Below are 24,806 nucleotides of genomic sequence, written 5' to 3' on the forward strand. Positions count from 1 at the left end.
TGTTTTCAATTTATGGTGTTCTGGTGTGAAGACCAGAACAGTGAATTTAGGATGGGGGTGGAGCGGACTGTGTTTCCGTTTTGACTCTGCATTTATTAACCTTGGATTAATAAATACTTAAGTTTGTTCTCAGGTTTTTTTTTTTTTTTTTTTTTTTTGAGAGAGAACTTGTGCCCATGCGAGTGGGGGAGGGGCAGCGGGCATAAGAGAATCTTAAGTGGGCTCCATGCCCAGCATGAGCCCGGACTCGAGGCTCACTCCCACGACTGTGAGATCGTGACCTAAGCCGAAATCAAGAGTTGGGAGCTTAACCAACTGAGCCACCCAGGCGCCCCAGCGTCCATTCCTATTTTTGAAATAAGGATACTACCTTAAATTCTAGAAGTTTATTGTGGGGATCCAATTAGATACCGTGTTAAGAGACTTTAAAGGATTTATATAAAGGATTGCAAAATCCTTTTGTAAACTATAAAATGCTTTCTAAGACTTATTTTTACTTGATTTTAGCCTAGTCTATTTATTGGTTGAATTTCCTTGAGGCTCATGAGTTAAACAAGTAATATAAAAATACGGTGTCACTGAAATAGTGAAATAAAAGAATTATGCAGAATAAAACCAAGAGGTTGTCATTGGTTGCATAGTTTTGATGCTTTGTGTATGAATTAAGTGCATAAATATGTATACACGTGACATACTATTTTTTTGGGTTGTATCAACATAGAGTCTTATATATTTGTGTTCTTTTTAGTTTGAGAGCATGTTTTTGATCATTCTGTATTAGAATATATAAATCCCTCTCATCCTCTCATTCTTCTTATAGCTGCATGATTTTTTCATATATTTTCATATTGTTGGACATTTAGCCTGTTTCCAGTCTTTCACTTTTATTAAAAATGCTAGTGAAAAAAAAAGAAAAAAAAATGCTAGTGAACATTCTTCTTAGATCTTATTAAACCATTAGTTAATTCTTATTAAACTATTTACTCTGTTTTATAGATACTGGGAGATAAAGCAGTAAATGTCTTGTTTATGAAATCTTAGACAGTTTCTGCTCAAGTCAGGATAGAACTTAGACTTAAAGGGGCGCCTGGGTGGCTCAGTTGGTTAAGCGTCTGACTTTGGCTCAGGTCATGATCTCTTTGGCTTGTGAGTTTGAGCCTCGTGTCGGGCTCCGTGCTGACAGCTCAGAGCATGCAGCCTGCTTCGGATTCTGTGTCTCCCTGTCTCTTGGCCCCTCCCTTGCTCATGCTCTGTCTCTCCCTGTCTCTTAATCTCAATAATCAATAAACTTTAAAAAAAAATTAAAAAAAAAAAAAAGAACTTAAGTCTTAAAAAAAATTGTGGCAAAATATACTAGACCTTGGAGAACTTTTTCGTATGATCTTTGTGAATTTTGTTTGTTTTATTTTTGTTGTATTATCCTGTCACTATTTGGATAGACTTTTAAAGATTAGTGTGTATGTTTCTTAACTCCCTTAGCTGTGATTGCTTCATACTTTTTCCTTGAGTAGTAACAGCAGTGCAACAGTAATGTCAGTACTTATGCTGGGCACTCTGCTAGGAGCTTATTATATACATAGTCTTATTTCTTCCTCTTAGTAACCCACTGATTTGGTGGTGGTCTCCAGGTTAAGCATTTTGAAATGGAGGATCAGAGAGGTCAGATCACTTGCCCAAGGCTAGTTATGGGTCTAGGATTCAAAGGTCCTGCTTCCAACTACTATGCTAAACAGTCTGCCAGGATTTCACTGAATCAGAGATGGTACTTTTATTAATGACATCACAAATTACTTTGTAATTTACTTGTATGTGTATATTTTGCTTAAAATTTTTTTTTTTAATGTTATTTATTTTTGAGAGAGAGAGAGAGAGAGAGACAGAGAGAGACAGAGTGCGAGCAGGGGAGGGGGCAGAGAGAAAGGGAGACACAGAATCTGAAGCAGACTCCAGGCTCTGAGCTGTCAGCATAGAGCCCAATGCGGGGCTTGAACTGGCGAACTGTGAGACTGTGACCTGGGCCAAAGTCAGATGCTCAACTGACTGAACCCTACCCAGGTGCCCCTATTTTGCTTTCTTAATGCCATTAATAATTTCACCTGTGCAGAAATAGTCCATGCTTTATTCGATTTTGTAGTAAGTATAATAAAAGCAATATAGTAATTAATAAATATAAATGCTTATTGAATAGAATAATTGGTATTTTGGAGCGAAAGAGGCCACTAGATGGGGAATTGTTGTTGAATTCTATTTATTAACTAACAGAATAACCTTGGTAAATGAATGCTGTTTCCTCACTGATAACATAATATTGGACTAAATAATTCACTCTGTACTTAATCAGCTATCAGTCCTGAATTATATTAGTGTCAATAAGAACATTCGTCAGTGGTAATGTAGATGAATTGCGAAATGGAATTCTAGTAATGCTTCCCCTTACCTTGAGTAATAAGGTGAATACTTCTGGATGGGTTTGTTCATTCATGATGAACGCAAGATTAAAATGATCTATCTGAGTTGATGAGAACACCCGAATGCAGCCTCAAAGTTTTTTTTAAGCACATTGGAATATATGTTCTTATAATTTTATTGAAGGCATAGTTTTGAGTATTTTAAGTGGCCATCGGTGGTTATTTCTCAGTAATGATTATTATAGATGGAGTTTTAGTGAAGATATGGTTTCACATATTCTTTGTGTACTCTATGTCACTCACTTTTCACTTGAATGATAAAACTGAGGTCTAAGTGGCATAGTCTGGAGACATGTGATGGTCAGCTTCTTAACTCTTAGTGTCCTTAGTCTCTCCTTTTTAAGCCTTAAAATACAGTGGCTGGATGGTTGAAATAGATCTTTTGCTGGATTCTCAGCCTTAGAGACTGAATTCTGTATTTTTTTAAGGGGCGCCTGGGTGGCTCAGTCGGTTAAGCGGCTGACTTCGGCTCAGGTCATGATCTCACGGTCCGTGAGTTCAAGCCCCACATCGGGCTCTGTGCTGACAGCTCAGAGCCTGGAGCCTGTTTCAGATTCTGTGTCTCCCTCTCTCTGACCCTCCCCTGTTCATGCTCTGTCTCTCCCTGTCTCAAAAATAAATAAAACGTTAAAAAAAAAAATTATAAAAAAAAAAAAAAGAAAAAAACTTAGAGTAAAGCAGAGTTAAAACATCAGCATTTCATCTCATTCCTGGTTTTTAACTTATAAGCATTTTTAAAAGGAAATATTTTTGGCCAATGTTTCATAATTGGCCAACAGAAGAGAATCAGTTGGTTCATCTTCCCGTGTGGATTTGTTGACTAAAAGTTCCTCTAGCTCCACAAAGTGAGCTTAGATCATAGGAAGCAATTGGGTGGTAGTGACTCTTAGTTGCTATTGATATGCAGTGGATTTCAGTCAATAGCCCCGTGCAGTCTACTCCATGCAGCACATTTTAAGTGTTCTCAGATTCATCTTTTTCTCTTATTTCTAGATTTACTGATTTGCTTGGATAGATCCAGAAACAGCATTGTACTTGGGGCTGCTTTCTGAGATGACACACCCCACCCTTCAGAGGAATTCATTTCTTTTTGGAGTTTGGATTTTGTTATTTTTATCTGTGTTCCATACTGTAATTGTCAGCTTTTAGAATGTAAATGCTCAAGTACATTCTGCCGCAGTGACTAAGGGGCATTATGTAAGGACTTACCACCACCCTACCCCCTTCTTTTTAGTATGTGGACATCACATTCCTTGGCCTACTATTTGTTTTGCATCTGTATTTCACTGTAACCCTAACAAGTTCATTCAAGCAGTGGTTAGACTGAGGTTAAGTGGTATTATGGTTGTTTGGCAGGATATGGCCATAAACACTTCTCTTTAAACACGGAATGGCCTGAGGTGGCTGTAATGTTCAATTGCATAATCACAGATTACACTTGACAAGCACAGGAATGAGTACACGGGCCACATACATCTGCAGTGAGAAATTGCCCCACAGCATGGAGTCTACTGTAGAAACCATCTGTAGAGTTCCCTTGAGTGTTTTCTTAGATAATTACCTTAATATCATTCATTTAATTGGAATGTTTCTGATGAGATGGAACTATGAATAGCATTTCAGGGTTTCCAGAAGCCTCCCACCTAACATCTAAAGGAATGAGTTAAAATGTTACAAGTGTTTTAAAAATGTGTATGCTCCTCAAAATTTTGTCTGTTTTCTCCTCTCTTTCTCCCCTCCCCACTGGTATTTTTGTGACGTGAAATCTGTTTTATAAAACGTACCCTCAGAAATAATTCACTTTCTAGAGATTGGGTGGTGTGGAGTTTAGAGACATTCTATTTGAAATGCCTGGTGATGTGTCCATTCAGGGAGTCTCTGTGAATGTGAGGAACGGGTCTTCGGAGCTCTTAGATGGTACTGGAACACACTGCAGGTTACCTTGGGCAGCCGAGGAATGGAAATCAAGTTGCCGGTTACTGTGTGTGGAAAGGCCTTTCGGGCATATTATGTATTCTTTGAGGCTAATGTGAATATTTAAAAGAAAAATTTTTTCATTTTTTATATATATATATGTATGTGTATATAAACACACACACACACATGCACACGCATATATATATATATATATAGAGAGAGAGAGAGAGAGAGAGAGAGAGAATCTTAAACAGGTTCCACACTCAGCACTGAGCCCCACGTGGGACTTGATCCCACGACCCTGGGATCATGACCTGAGGTGAAAATCAAGAGTCAGATGCTCCACCCAGGTGGTCCTGATGTGAATATTTGTGAAAAAGTGTTTTACTTCCTTCATTACCATTTTCAGTATTTATCAGGAAACTGGATATATTTGATATGGGACTCAGTGTTTCTGTCGTCTTAATTTTTACTGAATGTTTTTATTGAACTTGTTTTTCAAGTAGGCATTTTAAATTTTTGTAATTGTTTATGCACGTTTCATGTGTTTTATTCAAACTGATTTGTTTATAAACTACTATAAACTATAGACTGGTTTGTCTATAAACTACTATAAAATACTTCCTTGTCAGAGGCCCCAAGGTTGACACTATAGATTTTTATTTGAAATGTTTATTATTTTAAACTAATTTTTTTTTTTTTTTTTTTTTTTTTTTTTTAGCAAAGTAATAATACCCCCGGTTTAAATACGAAGTAAAATCATAGTTCAGGCTTGAGAAGAAAAGTTCTTAAGCTCCACCTGTTGCTTTTCAGAAGCAGCCATTTTCAGGGTTTTCTTTTTTAACTGTTTCTTCTGGCATTTACTGCCATATATCTAAAGAAGTTATTTTTACTCCTGTGGCTCGGCTTTTCAACTCTAAGCATTATCTTTTGACTATTTCCTGCAGAAGATAAGGATTTAACTTTCTGACTTGTCTTTCCCCATCCTCCCAGTGATAATTAAAAAAATTTAAAAAAAGTTTTTTTTTAAATGTTTTATTTATTTTTGAGAGAGACAGAGGGAGAGAGAGAGAGAGAGAGAGAGAGAGAGAGAGAGAGAGAGAGAGGTACAAGTAGGGGAGGGGCAGAGAGACAGGGTGACACAGAATCTGAAGCAGGCTCCAGGCTCTGAGCTGTCAGTACAGAGCTTGATGTGGGGCTCAAACTTGTGAACCGTAAGACATGACCCAAGCCGAAGTTGGATGCTTAACCGACTGAACCACCCAGGTGACACCCAGATTACTTTTTTTTAATTTTAAGTAAGCTCCATACCTAATGTGGAGCTTGAACTCACACATGCTCAACCGACTGAGGCAGCCAGGCACCCCACTCCCAATGATAATTTTATTGAATTTTTGGCCAAGCTGTCATTTAACGTTTACAGTATTATGTAAAAAAAAAATTTTTTTTTTCTAATGTTTATTTAGTTTTGAGGGAGAGAAAGAGACAGAGCATGAGCGGGGGAGGGGCAGAGAGAGAGGGAGACACAGAATCCGAAACAGGCTCCAGGCTCTGAGCTGCCAGCACAGAGCCCGATGTGAACTCGTGGACTGTGAGATCATGACCTGAAGCCAAAGTCAGGACGCTTAACCAACTGAGCCACCTGGGCACCCCTGTAATAGTTGCTTCGTACATTTGCTGGAACTTTGCACACAAACTATCACATGATTTGCAAATAAGAAGTTTTACTTCTTCCTTTTAGATCTTTATGCCTTTTATTTCTTTTTCTTGCCTTCCTGAATGGCTAGGACCTCCTGTTGCCTAAAATGTGACAAGGACACACATTCTGCCTGTTCTTCAGCTCGGGGGAAAAACAAGTCAGTTTTTCACCTTTGAGTGTGATGTTGTTTTTGGGTGTTTTTCTTTTTTCTTTTTCTTTTTCTTTTTTCTTTTTTTTACAGTTCATCAGTTTGAGAAACTTCTCTAACTCTTCCTAGTTTGTGGGAGTTTTATCATGAATGGCTGCTGGATTTTGTCAAACACCTTTTCTATATCTGATCTGATCCTATATTTTTCTCCTTTAGTCTGTTACATGGATTGATTTTCAAATGTTAACCAATTGTTGGGGGTAGACTGTACTTGCTCATAATGTACCTTTTTAATATATTATTAGATTTGATTTGCTAAGGTTTTGTTAAAGGTATTTTTGTCTATCTTCATGAGGGATACAGCTCTGTAATTTTTATTTTTTGTAATGTCTCTGTCGGGTTTTAGTATTAGCATTCTGCTAACCTTATAAGGTGAGTTGGGCAATGATCCTTCCTCTGTTTTCTGAAAAAGTTAAATTTCCTTTTTGAATGTTTGATGGAATCCACCAGTGAAATCATCTGGAGTTGTTCTTTTGCTGCTTTGGAATATTTTTGACAACAGATTTACTATCTTTAAAAGGTAAAGGGCTAATTAGATCTTCTGATTCTTCCTGTGCCAATTTTGATAGATTCTATTTTTCTAGAAATTTATTTGCTTTATGTAAGTTGTGTCAAGTATTCTCTTATTATCCTCTTAAACGTTGACAAGATCTCTGGTGGTATATGTTTTTTCATTTCTGGTATTGGTGATTTGTGTTTTGTCTCTCTTTATTTTTGATCTAACTAGAAGTCTGTCAGTTTTGACGGTAATTTTAAAGACCTGTATTTTGGTTTTGCTAATTTTGTCTGTTGTCTGTATGTTTTCTACTTCATTGACTCTGGTCTTTATTATTTTCTTCCTAATATGTTGGGTTTAGTTTGCTCTGCTCTTTATGATTTCTTAAGATAGAATGTTAGGGTCATGGTGATAGATAGATCCTTTTCTATTTTCTTGAATTAAGCATTAAAGTTTTAAGTTTCCCTTTAAGTACTATTTTAGCTGCATCCCACAAATTTTTATATGTTTTACTTTTGTTGCTATTTGGCTCAAAATATTTCCTAATTTACTTTTTTGATTTTATGTTTGATCCGTGAATTATTTACAAGTGCGTGGTTTGATGTTCATACATTTGGAGTTTTCCTAGGTATCTTATTATTACTGATTTTTAGTTTAATTCTGTGTTGTCAGAGAATATACTTTGTGTGATTACAATCTTTTTATGTTTATTGAGACTATATGGTCTTTCTTGGTAATGTGCCACATGCATTTGAAAGGAATGTGTATTCTTCAGTTTTAGATTTTCTGTGAATGTCAGGTCAAGGTGGTTGATAGTGTTGTTCATATCTTCTATGTCTTTACTGATTTTGTTTTTTTTTTGTCTAATTCTATCAATTGCTGAAATGGAGTGTGAACATCTGTTACTGTAATCATATCATTGTCTTTTCTTTCCTTCATTCTATTTTTGCTTCTACTTTGAGATGCATATACATTTATAATTGTTACGTCTTCATGATAAATTGTTCCTGTTATAATTATAATGTTCTTTTTTCTCTGGTGATGGTCTTTGTCTTAAAAGTTGATTACAAACTCAGTGTGCATGGTAGGGCTAGTGTCTGGTATTCTCCTCTGGATGATTAGCTTGGGCCCTGCCATTTCAATGACAGTCCCCAGGTGCCAGTTTCTAGTGATCTTTCATTCAGGTTGGCCACTTTCTCCTGAAGAGTCTTCCAGCCTGCTGGCTGTCTAATGGAGCTTGACACCTCATGTTTTCAGTGCAGGGAGTCATTCCTACCCTCACTTATGCCTGGCCAGATCTTCTCATTAGTTGCATGCAGATTAAACCCCATTTTCATCCTTATTAGTAAGTTGCTCAGTTGTGGGATTAGGGAAATTTCCTTGATGCAGACCCTTAAACCGTACCAATTCTTTTGTTTTCAGCCTTACCCCTTAATAGGATCTCAGTTTCTTAGCCCTTCTGGAATTCTGCATCATTAACAGACCTTTTTTTTTTTTTTTTTTTTAGTTGAAGATTCTTCTTGGTGGCCTCTGCACTCCTCTGTCTTTAGCAGTTAGATTTCAGCTTTGTCCAGTTTGCTGAATCATTTTCCACTTACACATTGGTTTCTCATCTTTTGGAATTTTGTAGACATCTCTTATATGCTGTTGTCTCTTTTATTTCCATTTATTGTCATTTCTGGAAGGAATGGAAGCAGGCATATATTCAGTCATCTCCTTTTTTTTTTTAACAATTAAAAAAAATGTCTGTTTGAGAGAGAGGGAGAGCATGCATGAGCGTATGCATGGGGGAGCGACAGAGAGAAGGGGAGAGAGAGAATCCCAAGCAGGCTCTGCACTGTCGTTGTGGAGCCTGATGCAGGGATTGATCTCTGTGAGATCATGATGTGAGCCAAAATCAAGGGTCGGATACTTAACTGACTGAGCCAGCCAGGTGCCCCTTAGTCTCTACTTTTATCTACTTTCTAGTTTATTTACATGAGGCTTTTAAATTGATGTATGTTATTGTTAAAACTGATCTGCAGTATGCAAAACGCTAATTTAGTGTCCTTTCTTGCCATGTGTGGAAAAAAAGAAAGTGTGTTTGTATGTGGGGGTGTCCATTATATTTCAGTGATGTGAGAACTGATGTATTTCTTGCTGTGGATTTCATTCACATTAGAAAGTGTTCGTGGTGTTCTACCTTCTTTGTGTTTGGTTTGGTAGACACTGTTTTCTTTCAAGCGCCTTCATTTTGAAAATGAACACATTATGCCTGTCGTATAAAATAGGAGATTCCTTGACCTAGAACTCAAAAGTCATCGAGTTGCTGTTTTAATACGGGTAAGTGGTTTAAATACACTGCCAGTTTCTTCACCTATAAATGAGAAATATAGACTTAACAGGCTTGTTAAGGGTATCTTCCATGTAAAATCAAAGACAGGAAAGTCTTTAAAAAATTACACAGTGGGGCATCTGTGTAAATTGGTGTATTGAGTAATTAATGTGTTCTTGGACAGTCAGGGATTAAACTATTTGTGTTTATGCTCTTTGGAAATTGAATGGTTCTTGCAAATAACTTTTAGTATTACATTCTCCACGGTGGAAAACTTGCCCTATGCTTTGCCAAAATAACGCTTATTTCGTGACACTTTCACAGCCTGGGTCCAGTCCAACGTGAAAGTAGAATAGACCACTCCCTAAATGCTGTTATCGCTGAATGTTGTTATTTAAAAGAGCCTCAAGAATTTACCTCTAAGTTGCCCCATGTTCAACCTGGTATTTTGGGATGCTTTCTAAAGACACCTGTTAAGTGCTGGTATTATCACTGAGGAAGAAATTCTGTGTTGAGATAATCGTCTGCCTCTGGCATTCCAGCTCATTGTAATTTACCTAGAGAATGGGACCTTAAGGGAATAGGTCCATTGAGTTTTTTAGAAGGGAGGGAAGAACAGATCTAAAATCTAGAGCAGTGTCAGGGATAGGAGGCCTTGATAGAGCGGCATAGCTGTTAGCCTTGGGAAGCAAGGCCGTGATCTCAAGTGGAATATGGGTAATATGGATGTTTTACAGTGCTTTTAGATCCAGCCATGTCTGAGCTCTTAATCACCATAATAACTTTCATGGTTATGGTCATATTTGAGAATAAGGTCCATGGCCCTTGAAGACCAAAGATCTAACTACTCGTGGCTTTAGCAACATTTAAATGCTGTTCACATAAGCCTCTTAAAGCATGTTTCAGATGTGAGAAAAAATGGAAGTTTTCCCACTTTTAATTGGGAGAGCAAGAAAAAAAAAGAACGTTAATACCTAGCTATTATGATTACACAGTTGATATTTGGACAAAGTGTAAATTATAGCATTCATTTGTGTGTCACTTACTTCATGAGTTTGGAATCCTCCCCTCCCCCTCTGCTCTTGTTTAGTGTATTTAGAAGCACCTAGACTATGGAGGAAATGGCATATTTATAGTGATTTTTGTCAATTTGGGGATAATGGTGATCCATACACCAGATATGGTGTGTTTGTTTGTTTTTTTTAAATAAAAGAGTCCTGTAGCTATGAACTTTTACATTTGTTGACATGAGGTGTAAACAGCTTCAATGCTTGAAAAATGAGGATATTGGTTTAAGCAGCTGTTCTAGTGCATTTGCTCATGATCTTTTTGGTCCTAGAAATATTTAAAATAATCTCAGTTATAAGGTGGCATTATTATTGAATTGAAAAGTCCTGTTTTGTTACTGTCTTGGCAACTGCAGTGTGATGATTTTGTGGACTTCTCATCTACTTTGTAGAACTCAGGTTGCAGGTTCTTGGCGTCCTCGTCTCTGAATGTGTTTCACATTCTGTTTGCCTGATTCTTTCATTTTGAATCCATGAGATTCAGTGGGATACTGTGGAAAACAATTGCATATGTGTTTTTTAAAGACCGGGAGGTACCACTTGAGCTCTCTTTTATTCTGTTCTCTTTTCTTTTTTTGTTTTGTTAAACCTTATTTTTTAGGGCTCTTCTTTTAGAAAAATCACCAATACGGCAAAGTAAATGAAGGCTGTCTTTGAATTGCTTGAATGTCAAAACATTTTTATTGTAAGAGGAAGCCAATCCTACTTAAAATTTTTCTTGGCTAATTAAAGTTTAGGATTTTAATGAAGTTGTACTTAGCAATAATTATGTTCTGAGGTAGGTGAGTTTTGGAGGAAGAGTGGTGATTCTGGTTTTCCACTGTGCTTTCACTGAGGACCAGGACACCAAAGGTAAGAGTCCTGTGTACTTTGGTATTGACACTGTAATTGTGTAAGCCAAGTGTTCTGGGTGGTTCCAGGCTAGCCTTCCTTTACATGGGTGGTAGAAAGTGGTAAAACCAGACAGAAGGCTTCAGAATCTGGATAAGCAATGAAAATGGCATTGCTGTGGAAACTTTGTCCCACCTTTTGTAACTATGGAACAGAAAAGCAACAATAGCCTAAACAAATTTACATTAGAACACGTTCAGAGGATGTAGAAAGGGGAGAGATTGTTTTACCCAGCAGTTTTTACTGTTTTTACTCAGTTTTGTCAGTTGTCACTCACTTTAAGAACATCTTACTATTGACTTTTCTTAGGATTCACTTACAAAGGAGCCATGTAAAATTGCACCGAATTTCTCTCTGCGTAAGGGTTTTTATTAGGAAGAATAGCTTGGTAGATGCTACGGCAATTTTAAAAGCACTAGTCTGTTCTTGACTTAATTAAAGGGGAGAGTATTTTAATTTGTTCAGCAGCAAACACTGAGTGCCCATATGTGAAAAGGGCTGTCGGTTCTCTGGGGAAGACTGAGATTGGCAAGTTGTAGCCCCTGCCCTGAAAGAGCTCTAGGCCTGTTGGGAAATCCGACGCGTGCGTAGTGATACTAGAGTGAAGATAGCTCCAAGAGGGGCCCGCAGACTGGGGGTTCAGAGGAGGGAGAGAGACACTTATTTCCCTAATGGGTGAGGTGAGCAGGCTCAGTGAAGCTTCGTGTAGGTGGTGGTATTTAAGCAATGTCTTGCTGGGTGGGCATAGAAAGTTCTAAATGTTGAGGCATGGGTAGGTGATGGGGACAAGAACTTCAGATTTGCTCTTATGTCTAGCTTGGAAAAGTAAATAATAATAGTTGTAATAATACTAATACAAGCATTTGCTGAATGCCTAATTTGTGATAATTATTTGTTTCAATTCATTTTCTCATAACAACGTAAGAGTCCTTTGAGGTAGGCAGTACTATCACCCCCATTTTACAGATAAAGAAGTTGAGGTATAGATAGATAGGTTAAGAAACTTGTGTAAGGCTATGCAGTTAGTAGAATTTGAGCTAGTTTCAGAGAGCTCACCCTTGCTGGCTATGTTGTACTATGGAAAATATAGCAAAAGTGGCTTGGGGTCTGTTATGTAGAGCCTCAAATGCCCACACGAATAATTTAATATATTGGAAGACATTTTTTTTTTAGTGGTTCTGTACAAGAGTTGTAAACATACTCTCTTACCTCTTTGAATGTGCCATGCTTTACTGCTTTTGAAATGCCTTTCCCGTGTTACCCTGCCAGCATCTACTCAGTTTTCAGTGTTTGCTTCTATATCACCTTTCTGTGAGGCTTTCCTCCCTCACCGAGGGAGAAGAACCCTCGTGGAGGTTCCCGTGGCTCTTCGCCCCCACACCTTTAATACAGTGTTCGTTAGGTGGCAGGATGGTTGTTGACTTTGTTTTTTTTCTCACCTAGACTGTGAATTATGTGAGTATTGGGATTGTGGGTCCTTTTTGTGTCCCTGGCGTTAGGTTCATCATTGTAGCCGAATAAAGCTCAGATAAATCACAGCTGATTGAAAGGGAGGGTGATAAATTCTCAGGCATCATACTGACTTTCTAAATTGCTTCCCTTCTGAGTTACAGGTGTTTGAATACCTAGAGAAGAGATAAATAGATGATGCAATTTTTGGTTGACTGGGTTCCTCTGAGAAAGAAGGAGAAAGATTATTCTGTATTTGGGGTTGCTGGGAACAATTTCTGGGAGGGCCAGGCTCTAGGCTGGGCCCTCACGGAGGTGTAATGTTGAAGTTGGCAGAGGGGACAGGGCACGCCGGTTGGGAGAACAGCGTGAGCAGAGGACAGAGATGGGATCAGTTATGAGATAACACTACCTGCCCTGACACCTGAGCCTCTCAGCTTCCTGCCACACCCACTAGAGCATTTTATAGTGCAGAGAATCTCTTGAGAGCCCCGATTTTCTTTATAATCTGCCAGAAAGATGGATGGGCCAGCAAAACATTTGCCATGTTGTGGTTTGAATTTAAGGTAAGTTCCTAACACACATGGAATATGAAATTCAGGTGTGCACGATGCCTTTTTGGTAGGAAGAGTGCTGTAGAAAAACAGGCCCATTTGGTCTAAATTAAACTCGCCCTCCAGGAATTCCTTAAAATCTTAAAACAAGTAACCTTACATTTAGCTGGCATGTGGTCAGCCCGACTCAAGTTTCATTTGACCGTCTAAGACCATTAGGAACGTTGAGACTGTGGCCATGACTTGTGCTGTTGAATTCAGCTTCTTGCCCTTTCTCTGGAAGCATTCTGGCTGTGATGCGGGGACCGAGGAATTCGGTATTTAGGAGATATTTGGGAGAGGTGTGGTTAATCGGACCCATGGAGAGGAACTCGTTGAAGAACTCTCGTAATAAATGAGAGTGTTAGAATGCAGACAGGGTGTCTTTGTTAAGAAACCTCTTCCTACAATTGAAAACCTTTTAAAAGTGTTTCTGAGGCTCAAGCCAAAGTACTGCAAATGATGCCATGAAACTACCGATGCTCCCAAATTAAAAGCTTTCTCCCTCACTAAGTTCGGATTAATAGTGGCTGTGTTTTTAAGAGCGCATGCCTAACAGGGGAGGGACAGTCTTTCCCAAGATGGTCAAGGTCTTAGCTCACCATTTTACTGCTTGATTGTTCTGGGACCGTGGGCCCTACCATGGGTAGAAGGAAAGGCTAGAGGGAAGAAGGTTTGTCCCTTGTGTGTGGCCCATCCATCCTAGTGTCCTCTTTACACACAGTTGCTGGATTTAGTTTCCCTTTTCTATAGATTACTGAAGATCTTAGGGTTGTAGATGTTTAAACATAAGCTTCATGAGGTTAGGAACTTGGTTTTGTTCCCTAAAATCTCCCCAGGGTCTAGAATAGCATTGTTAAATAGAAATTTAATGTACGCCTCTCTGTATTTAAAACTTTCTGAACTTCTAGAGGGCGCCTGGGTGGCTTAGGTTGGTTAAATGTCCAACTCTTGGTTTAGGCACAGGTGGTGATCTCTCGTCTGTGGGAACGAGCCCCGCGTTGGGCTCTGCACTGACTGCACGGAGCCTACTTGGGGTCCTCTGTCTTTGGCTCTCTCTCTGACTCTCCCCATCCCTCTCCCTCTCTCTTTCAAAATAAATAAATAAAACTTAAAAAAAAATTGAACTTCTAGTTGCCATGTAAAAGTAAAGCACAAAGAGAAGAAATTAATTTGAATAATACATATGTTTAATCTAATATCCAAAACATTATCTTCTTAACACGTAATTAGTATAAAAAATTACCGAGACATTTTACTTTCTTTTGTCCGTACCGGGTCTTCAAAATCCAGTGTGTATTTTATGTCTCAATTTGGACTAGGGCCATTTTGAATGCTTAATATAAGCTACATGTTCCTCCTGCTTATGGTATTGGGCAGGACAGGTCTGGAACTGCGTCTGGTCTATGTAGAAGCCCAGCAAATATCTGTTACGTGAAGGAAGAAAGGGAGAGAGGGAGGGAAGGAGGAAGTGGCAAAAGTTAAAAGATGAGTAAACAGAGGGACATTATTTGACTTGTTTTGGGGTGCCCTAGTGGTTTCTAGCTAGAACAGCAACTGCATGATGAAAAATACTGTACGTTTTTAGTTTAAGATCGTTTGTAAATGTGTTACCTCACTGATACATACCTTCCACACCGCTGTGTAGACAAGTCAAGTTTTAACAGTCTTTAATGTATGGGTGGCCTGGACGAGGCTTAACTAGGTTCAGTGAGTGTGTGGTTTAACCAGACTTCAAACTCCGCTCTTCTGAGTCCTGGTGCAGTACTTTGTGCTCACTGCATACCTCCCATCTGGTTTATGTTACGTGTGCACATACTTCCCTGTGAACACTTGTTGGCTCTTAGATATGGGTAGATGCTAAACGCGATACACTGAATAAATATTTTTAACACAGAACTATTTAAAAATAGTAAAGGTCAGATCTGAAAGTTTGTTTTTCATTCAGTAATCAGACAGGAATGGGTACTGTGGCCAAGAAAGTTGTGTGTGTGGCTTCTCGAGCTGTTAGGATCTTCTGAATTATAGAAAGCACATAAAAATGTGAGTGAAAAGATAGTTTATGACAAGGTATGCATACATGTGTTTGAAACTGTCCCTCTGTGTAACCATTTTATCTGTCAAACATTTATTCCCTAGTAGGCATGTGTCATGATTTTCTGTTCTAGCACACGGAAAAATGTCTTGTTTCTTTCACAGAGGGAAAGTGACTTCAGCATAATAACCCTCCAGTGCTTGAGTTACTGGATTTTGCAGCTTTCTTGTTTCTCAAGCTATTAAAATGGTTGGTTTTATTGTGCTTAACTTTTAAATAAAACCCTAAGGCAGATACTTTTGATATGATTCAGTTTCTTATGGCTAAAATGCTGCAGAGCAGTTGAGGTCAGTTTCTAGAGCATCAGTATGATGTTATGGAAACATCTTCTTGGATAGAAGCCAACATTGATCACATTTGTATCTAAATCCTACTCTGCAGAGCCTAGTGTGTTAGTGAGGTATCAGTGCACCATAAATTCTTTATGCAAGGTATTCAAATATTTGAATTTGTGAGAAACAACTGTAACTTACAGAAAATGGCAGTGTAATTGTAAGGTTTTCCCACAGTGAGAAGATACTGCAAAATATTTTGTTCACTGTTTCTCAATTAAAGACAATATACCACAAATTTGAAAAAAGTCATGCAAAAGTTAACTCAGCAAAAAATGTGTATTTAGGTCTTTGTCATAGCAAAAGCCACCACTTGGATTTTAATTGATCTAAGCTGTAAGCAAAGAAGTTAATTCTAATTTATCTTGCATATATGGGAGATCATTCATAAGGAATTTTCTACAAAACCGCATGCATGTCATTATCCACCAGGTAGGCTAAGGGTTTAAGTGTGGATAACTCCTACACATACTTCACCTTCTGCTTGTGGAGCCTGGGGAATGCTAGGAATTCACAGAGGTGACTTCTTAACACGACCGAACCTTACCCTTTCTGTGCCAACTTCCAGACTCCAGAGGCTTGCAGTGTCACACCTGCTCTTCTTTCCCAGCTGGGTGGCCTAGAGTCTGAATAAATGGAGGACTGGAGGTCCTCCCTGCAGAAGGTGGTGGAATCTTGAATACACTTAGTTCACGAACAGCGGAAGACTGAGGGTTTATTTAGAACAGCAGTTCCCAGCCCTGGCTGAACATCAGAATCATCTGAGGAGGTTTGGGGCCTTAAAGCTGCCCAGACCCATCTGTTGCACACCAAAGTCTACCTACATTTCAGCTGTGATTTTAATTTCTCACTGAAGAGCTTTCTTGAATCTCTAATCATGGCGTGCCTTACATTTTTTACCACCGTACCTGCTGATCAATAGTGATTTCTGATGAATCTCCAAAATACTCAGGAAGGTTTGTTTGTTTCAGAGACAGGGAGGCTTGGTAAAGGGTGAAATAGGGCAGGTTCCTCAGCAAGAAGTCCTGAGAGGAACAGAGCCCTAGGAGGTGGGTAGGTCATGGCAGCTGGAGAGAAGAGGGACAAGTAGGCCAAAGGTTGGAGCCTGTAAGGGGAGTGAAAGAAGTGGGTTGTGCCAGGAGTCCTTCTGAGATGACTCAGGGGATGTGGGTTTAGCTATCTGGAAATTGCGTATCTTCGTAATTTGGATATTTCCCTTTTCCCATTCTTTGTCAGAACAAGGAAGAGACATGATTGATGACCACTGCTCAGAGAACCTTTTTCTTCCATTTGGATTGGTTTTAGGATAGTACTGTTGGTAGGAAGTCTGACATCTATTTTAAAGTGGTAGTTTTTTCCCACCACTGCTTTTATATTTTACATAGTCTTGGATACACAAGGGTACTTGAAACTCCTGTTTCAGATTTCCGGGAGATTGCTGGAGACAAGCTGGATGCCTCATGTTTTGGAAGACTTGGTGTAGTTTCCTTCTTTTATTTGGTAGTAGCAGCCTTTGGTGTCATACTTCTTAACTTGTTAACTGTAGACTAAGTTATCTATTAATTCAAAGGTGAACCTTTGTTGATAATAATATTCAGCTGTTATCAGAGCCCTTCCATTCCTAGGTTTGATATGCTGACTGCAGTGTGGTGTTGTTGGTGTGTGTATTTCATTGTTTGAAGGGCCCAGTTGAGAGTGTGAAAGGGAATTGATGTTCTGTGGAGTAGTGCTGTCACTGATGCTGGCTTTTGATTTCCTGGTATTAACCTGTAAACATGAGTCCCTTCACACCAGTTGTCAAGATGCAAAACAGTAGATCAGAGAATAAATGCACTTTTTTGGGAGGGTGGGAGCATTGTTTAGGACTGAACCACATTGTTTAGGACTGAAATCTGTTATCTGGCATTCCTCTGCTTTATAACATTTCACATAAAATATGACTGTGAAAAAAATAACAATCCAGAAGCCTTTTTTGATAAAGCCTGAAGATTTAAAATGTTATAGCACTTTCATTTCCCCCGCTGATTATGAGGATCTTTATTGGAGAAAATTGTGGAAACTACAATAGAATATAAAGAAGAAAATAAAGATCGCCAGTAATTCTGCAACTCAGCAATAACTGTTATTAACATTTAAACTATTTCCTTTCAGGGTTTTCTTGTGTATGTGTGTGTGGGAGGGGCGTGCATACTGTTTTTTATCCTGTTTATGAACTTATTATGAGCAGTTTCCCATATGAATAACTGTTCTTCAAAAATATGGTTTTCATCGGTTGGTCTGTTGCCCAGATATTTTCTTTACTTTGGAATTTTGGTGGAAACACCACTCAGAAGTTGGCTTGGGTGTCTTTTATTCCTCCACGATGCCTTTCCTTCCCAGAGTAAGTTGAAAAAATCTCCACCGAGATTCCACAGAATGTTGATTTCAACGGTCCTAGCATACCTACCATATCTTGCTTCATGTAATTTTTTGTGTACACATCTAATTCTTCATCTAACATTTATTGAACCAGCCCTTCCTTTGTAACAGGTGCTATGCTGAGACCTCACAGCACAATGGTAATGGAAAGGAAATAAAAAGCAAAACACCGTCAGATAGTTTTGTGCCTGCGCCCAGGATATTGGCCCATGGGCTGGGGATACAAAGATATTATTCAGGTAATCACACAGTTGAATGTTAACTTGCAATTATAAGGGTTTTTAAGGAGAGGTAAATGGTGCTTATGAGAACAGTTCAAATGAACAAAGACAAGGTGTTTTATTTGACCACAGATCTCATCTGATCCAGGTCTTAACTTTTATAAAGGTCTGTGCAACCAAGAAACACCTTGTCCACTCAGAGAGCCCAGTGTGGTTCAGTGCTCTGCTGTGGTTGAAGGGCACTTGGGTTCTTTGTGCTCAGCTCTGAACAACCCGTGTGCATTCTAAAGAGGGGCTCACGTTAGAGAAGATTTTAGAAAAGATTTCAAATATGGCCCAGTTAGAAAAACTATAGCAAGTGCTTCTGAGGAAGGGAAGACAGGAGGAGGACATTTTAGTTGTTGTCCAATATGGAGCCATTTATCGAGGTGTATAGAAGGGATTCTGGTAGTTGATGGGAAGAAGTGAGATTGTTCTGCTGGTTCCCTTTCCATTCTAAGATTCCACATTTTAAAGATTATCTGAAGCCATTCTTTATGTGGTTGGTACCAAGAGGACCCTGAGGGTTGTTTTCAGCTTATGTAAATTTGGGTGTAGAGGAAGAGTGTCCACCCATCTCCCTGCCGAGTGACCCCTCCCATCTCCATCTTCCGGAAGTTTGAGGACCTGATGAGCTCCTGCAGGCAAACAGTATAAGAATTCTCATAACACATGGAAGAAGTCTGATTCCCTTAATATAGCAAAAGGCCATCTTGCTTCCTATCTGACTCCTCTCTCCTTTCTCTGTCACTGAGCCTTGGTTGTTTCAGTGATGGGGAAATTTCTTATGTAAGGCAACTTTTGTCCTTTGGTGCCCTTACTGTTTCTTTTTCTTACGCACTTCTCTCTTCTTGCTAAAAAAAAAAAAAAAAAAAAAAAAAAAAATTAATTAATTCCTTTTTTAGGACCAGCTAAAGTTACCATCTGTAGAGTTTTTCTGGCTTCCTAAAGTTAGTCACTTTAGAACACATCCCTCTGTTATTATATTGCTGAAATTTTTTATTTAGTTGTTTAGCTTGCTCCTTTGGATTGTAAAGTATTTGGAACTATGTATTCTGTTTGACTTTTCAGTGCCTGAAAGGCACTCAATAAATGGCACACTCAGGGCATTCAATAACTTTTGAGTGAATGAATATAATTCCTCATTTGCTTTATTGTCCTGTCCCTTATTGTGGCCTTACTGTACTTTACTATACTGTACCTTATTGTGGCTTTGACATTTGACATCTGTGAGACAAATAGCTGAACTTTTGATTGGCTGATTAACACCTTAGAAGGTCTGGAGTACAGTTTTCTTGAATCCTTTATTAAAAATGCCAACAGAGAGGATGTTGTTAATGTGGTGGGACATCCTCGTTTCCACAAAACCACTTTGTATCTTGGGTGACCTTTTAAACCTCCTTCAGAGTTATCAAATTGACCTCTTGCTAATGTAGCATTATGTATCAACTGTACTCAAAAATTTTTTAATTATAAAAAGGATAAAAAAAGGTTATTAAATTGTTGTAGTTATTTTCAAGAAGAGCCACATATTAGTTAGTGTGCTAGGTAGTTTTACCACAAACATTTTTCCTGCGTCACTCGTTGGCTATAAGGTAGTTTTGGCGTCAGAGGTAAAATAATGAAAGATAAGAGGGGGATGTTAGAAAGGACATAATGAAACATGAAAAATTCGGTAAAATTCATTACTAATTGTTCCTTCTTTAAGAAGTATCAGTTTTCCAAATTCTAGGTCACCTATTTTTACCCGGGTGCGTATTGCACTGTGAGAGCCTTCTACAATGTTGTTCATTCTTGGCATATTGTGACATGTCCTTTGATAGTCCAGGGTTGTGTGGGAAACGGAGAAGAAATACTGATGTAATACTGCAACTAACAGAGCTTTATTGTTGTTGTAACCGACGTGTTGTCATTTTCTGGTACAGCACAGTGTGCAGTCTGGCATTTCGCTCTTATTTCACACCTCCCGTTGGCTTTATCACCATATTTTCTATCAGGTTGGTGTCTGTAGTGATCATTGCTGTTTTAAGACCGCCATGGCTACTGGCCACCGTATAGACCGTTATGGGGGCTAGGTGACGTTTACATAATAAAAAAGGAACTTTGTCAATGGAGAAATGAAAGCAAACTGACCACCAGCTTTCAGTACAGTAACTGTGCTGAAGGCGGTTGATTCTTCAATGGTGAAATGAAACCCAACTGTCAACCAGTTGTTTTATCGTAAATGAAACCAAACTGCCAACCAGTTACTCTGCTTTTTATGGAAATTGCCTTATGGCCAATTGTTCACAAGGTGAAAACACGAAAGTGCTTGCCGCAAAGACGTCTGTGGCAAAGGTGCCCATGGTGAAAATACCAGACATGCTTTATCAGGACAAAAAAGTGAGGCTGAGAGAAAATGGAAAATTACCATTTTTTATTTTTATTTTTTGAATTGTAAAGAAGTGATAGGCATTTACAGAAAGGTGACATTAGAATTTGGGAGTGAAGGAAATCCGTACTAAGTTCCAAAGAAAATTGTGTGTGCCCTGTGAGCAGCTCAGGAACATACCGTATTCTAATGTGGTATAGAGCTCCTAGTTGGCCAAGGCTGGTTTTTATAACCGACCATGCTCACGTGTGCAGGAGTTGCTTCAAAAAGAGCTTGGCAGTTAATCAGCACTGGTAGTCTGGTTTTCCAGCGCTGATCAGACCCTGCAATATCTGATACGCTTAAACAGAAATTTCCGAACATTGATGTCTACTAGAAAATGACTTGTTAACAATGAGAAATCTATTTCCAAGGGAACAAGTATTTCATACTGTGGTAAGAGAATCCTGTTCCCAGCTGGTACGTTCCCAGGGCAGGATTGGTTTCTTCCGCTTTGGCCAGGTTTGCTTTAGGCCACTTCACTTTTACGAAAGACCTGTGTTCATACCTGTTTTCGCTATCTGAAAGACATCCAAAGAGGGTTTTTGCTTTCATGAAATGGAAATGACTTTTTTTGCTTTGCGCCACTTCGGCTTATGAAAAATTTCATGAGAAAGCTCTACTTCTGGGTAGCAGGGGAAACCTGCATTCTCTCCAGAAAGCTTCCCGGTACGCGTGTGCATCAAGGCTGGCAAGGGTGGATAGCGTTGCTGATGCTCCTTTGGGCGGAGCGTAGGACTTGCTGCCCAAGTGTGTTCTTTGTTCCCTGCCAACATACCGTCCTAGATTTCTTCAAGTTGTTCTACTGGGCACGAATCCTTTTTCTCAGAGCTTCTGGCTGATTCCAATCAAAATGGGGTGTGCCTTCCCTTGCTATTCTAAAGAGCTTCAGTTCTTCCGTTTGTAAAATTATGTCGAATTCATTTCTAAATGTTGATTCATTAACTGGAACCCTCTGTAAGGGATTATTACTTTGTAGATAGTGGTTGTGTAAATTGGTTCAGTTCTTAGAATGTTGTGTTCTTAATCTCTTGTTCCATTGATGCACTCTCTGGACTTGATAATTGATACCCAGATTTTTGTTTATAAGAAAGAACTTTCTTACTTGAGAGACTTTCTCTGGTGGGACTGTCTTCTATCCAAATTTGTTCTCTTATTCTTCACCTCCCCTAACCCTAACCTGTATACATCCTTTGTAAAATGTTCCTTAAAAATCAGCAGTGAATAAGATGACCTTTGTCCGTAAGCACACTATTTAATTGCATATTTGAATTTAATGATTTTGGATTCAGGTTTGATTTAAGTGATGTGGATTCCTATTGCAAAAAACCCAAACATTTTAGATATTCCTGACACTTGTAGTTGAATAATATGCTCAAAGCACCTTCTATAGCTAATTTTCTTTTTGACTCATTAAGAGGACTTCACCTGATAGATAAGCAATAATTAGAAAGATAGCTTAAAAAATTTGTAATTTATTTTGCTACTACCTCAAAAGAGGAAAGTGTTAGAACTTCTTTAAAAAATTCTTTCTTCTTTTTTTTTTTTTTTTGAGAGTGAATGTGTGCCCACCCATATGTACCTGTGGACAGAGAAAGGGCAGAGGGAAAGGGAGAGAGAGAATCTTAAATGGGCTTCATGCTCAGCGGGAGTCTGAAGCAGGGCTTGATCTCATAACCATGAGATCATGACCCGAGCTGAAATCAAGAGTCGGGACACTTACCAACTGAGCCATCTAGGACGCCCTAAAAAATTTTTTTTATGTGTTCAATTATGGGTACAACCTTTGGGGATATTAGTCATGTTTTATAATTGGGCTGCACTGTATAAGTATGAAAGAGAAAATACACGAGGGCATAATTATAGCCAAATGTGCAGTTATATTGGTCTCTTAGAGATGGAGCCTGAATAGGACCCTTGGGAAATTTTCCTGAAAAGAATCCTTGATGATCTATATTTTTATCAAATCTAAAAAATACAGTTGACTTTTGAACAGTGTCAGGGTTAAGGATGCAGACCCCCTCCCCCCGCCCCAGTTGAAAATCTGAGTATGAGTTTTGACTTTCCTAAAACTTTATTAATAGCCTGCTGTTGAGTGGAAGCCTTACCACTAACAAAAATAGCCAGTTAACACATATGTTGTATGTTATACATATTACATACTGTATTTTTACAATAAAATAAGCTAGGGAAAAGAGAATATTGCTAAGAAAATCGTAAGGAAGAGAAAATACATTTACAGTACTGTACTGTATTTATTGATAAAAATCCATGTATAAGTGGATCTGCACTGTTCAAACCTGTGTTATTCAAGGATCAACTGTAGACTTCTAATATTGTCAATAAAGTAGATATAGCGTAATAACAAAGAAAAGTAATCTGAATTTTGGCAATTGCCTGAAATTGCCAGGCACAGAATATATGCAAGTTGTTTGGTTTTGTGTTTCCAGAGGCCAGTCCCCTCGTTGAATTTTAGATAGGCCCATGCTACGATTGTTAATTCCTCCAACATGACGTAATGAGCCAGGCCTTGGATTGACATTTTAAAATGATTCAAGAGCTGTCCTGCTGTGGACTGCACTAGGATTCCTTTCACTAAGACCCCTCCCTTGGACTTTATCCCTAAGAACCAGACTGTGTGAGCACCAGGGTCATTTCCCGTGGCCCAGTGTGTGGAGAGATTTATATTTATTAAGTACCAATTATGTGCTAGGTATTTGCTGGGTACTCTGTATATATTATTTCAGTTAAGCTTTTTACAACTTGAAGATTAAAGAATTAGTCTCTGCATTTCAGTCATGGAGTAGTAACTTGTCCAGGGACCCACTAAAGGTAATTACGTCTGAAACTTGGCGGAGCCCATGCTTTTTCCACTCTACTGTGATAAGCTGTACTTGGGGAGGGGAACACCGTGGCTTAGAGAACATTTCCTGTTCCCTTTCCCCTAAGCTGCTGGGATCTCTTTTGGTATACATGAGCTAGGCCAACATGATTATTAAAAACAATTATTCATTGATACACCAGCCATCTAGTCATCCATCCGTTCATCCATGCATCTAACAGATATTTATTGAGTACTTATTGTGGGCCAGGTGCTGTGTGAGAACCTGCAGATATGCTGGTTACCAAGTCCTCTCTGCCTTCATGAAGCTTATACTCGATTATCCAAAGACTCATTATACAGTGAGTATGGGGGTGGGAGAGAGTGTCTGGATTTCTCAGCCCAATATCAGTCTCATAGGAGGCCCTTAACAAGTGTGTTTCTTTTGCCCCCTTTCTTTTTACCTAATTTTTATGTGCCTGGTCAAATATTATCTCTTGTTTGTTCATTTATGGTTGTACTTTGAATTGTTGACTTGGATTTGTGTGTTTTTGTCAGTTCATTCAAGATCAGTCTGTTAATCTTTAGGAACCAGCATGTTCCTCAAAGCGATTTCATCTAAGTGGTCAGTTACTCTCATTTTGAATATTAAGAATGTGGTATGGGGTACAAACTTTCAGTTATAAGACAAGTAGGTTCTGAGGGTCTAATGTATAACGTGGTGACTATAGTTGATTAACACTCTATTTAATTGAGAAGTTTTTTTAAAAAAGAGGTAAATATGTGAAGTGATGGTTGTATTAATTAACTTGATGGAAGGAATCATTTCACAGTGTATACATACATCAAATCATCATGTGGTACACTGTAAATATCTTACAGTTTTGTCTCTTATACCTCAAAGCTGGAAAAAAAAGGCGGCATGATAAAAATGGTGTGACTTTTTTTTTTTTTTTTTTTGCTAAAATGTTAGCTCTTCTTGTATAGACAATAATCCTAACTACATTGTATATACAAACTTCTATACTGTTTTCAGTATCATTGTTAATAATTTACCATATGTTATATTACGTGTCATTTTAAAAGGTTTATTATATTTTACAAGGTGAGATAATGAGTTAATGTCAAAACTCATTAACTGGAGCGTGAAACTGAAGATCCTGTTAAGAAATTCATTGAGCAAATGTTATTTATTACAGAGAATCTTGAGTTAATCTTATTTTTGTAAGGTTTCTTCTGTAGGTTATTTTGTATCTCTTGATAAATTTAAATTATCTACTGATAGATGTTCAAGTTAAGCTAGATGGACAAATGTCATAATGCCCATTTAGAGCTGACTGTTTCCTGAACTGGTCTTTGTGTGGCTAA

General features: G+C 38.5%; 1 protein-coding gene across 13 annotated transcripts in view; it reads left to right on the plus strand.

Annotated features, from left to right (window-relative positions):
• SIPA1L1 (signal induced proliferation associated 1 like 1) overlaps positions 1-24,806 on the plus strand; it is a 362,796-nt gene that overhangs the window by 39,565 nt on the left and 298,425 nt on the right. For 2 of the 13 annotated variants that reach the window (XM_019451363.2, XM_019451362.2), the window contains exon 1: positions 23,738-23,800. The exons of the other annotated variants lie outside the window; for them this stretch is intronic. The gene's annotated coding sequence lies outside the window, so the exon portion shown is untranslated. Of the gene's footprint in view, positions 1-23,737; positions 23,801-24,806 lie in introns of those variants that run through there. 13 annotated transcript variants of the gene reach the window in all.

Source organism: Panthera pardus, unplaced genomic scaffold (genome assembly GCF_024362965.1).
Source record: "Panthera pardus isolate Hobbes unplaced genomic scaffold, ASM2436296v1 HiC_scaffold_24, whole genome shotgun sequence".
Lineage (NCBI taxonomy): Eukaryota > Metazoa > Chordata > Mammalia > Carnivora > Felidae > Panthera > Panthera pardus.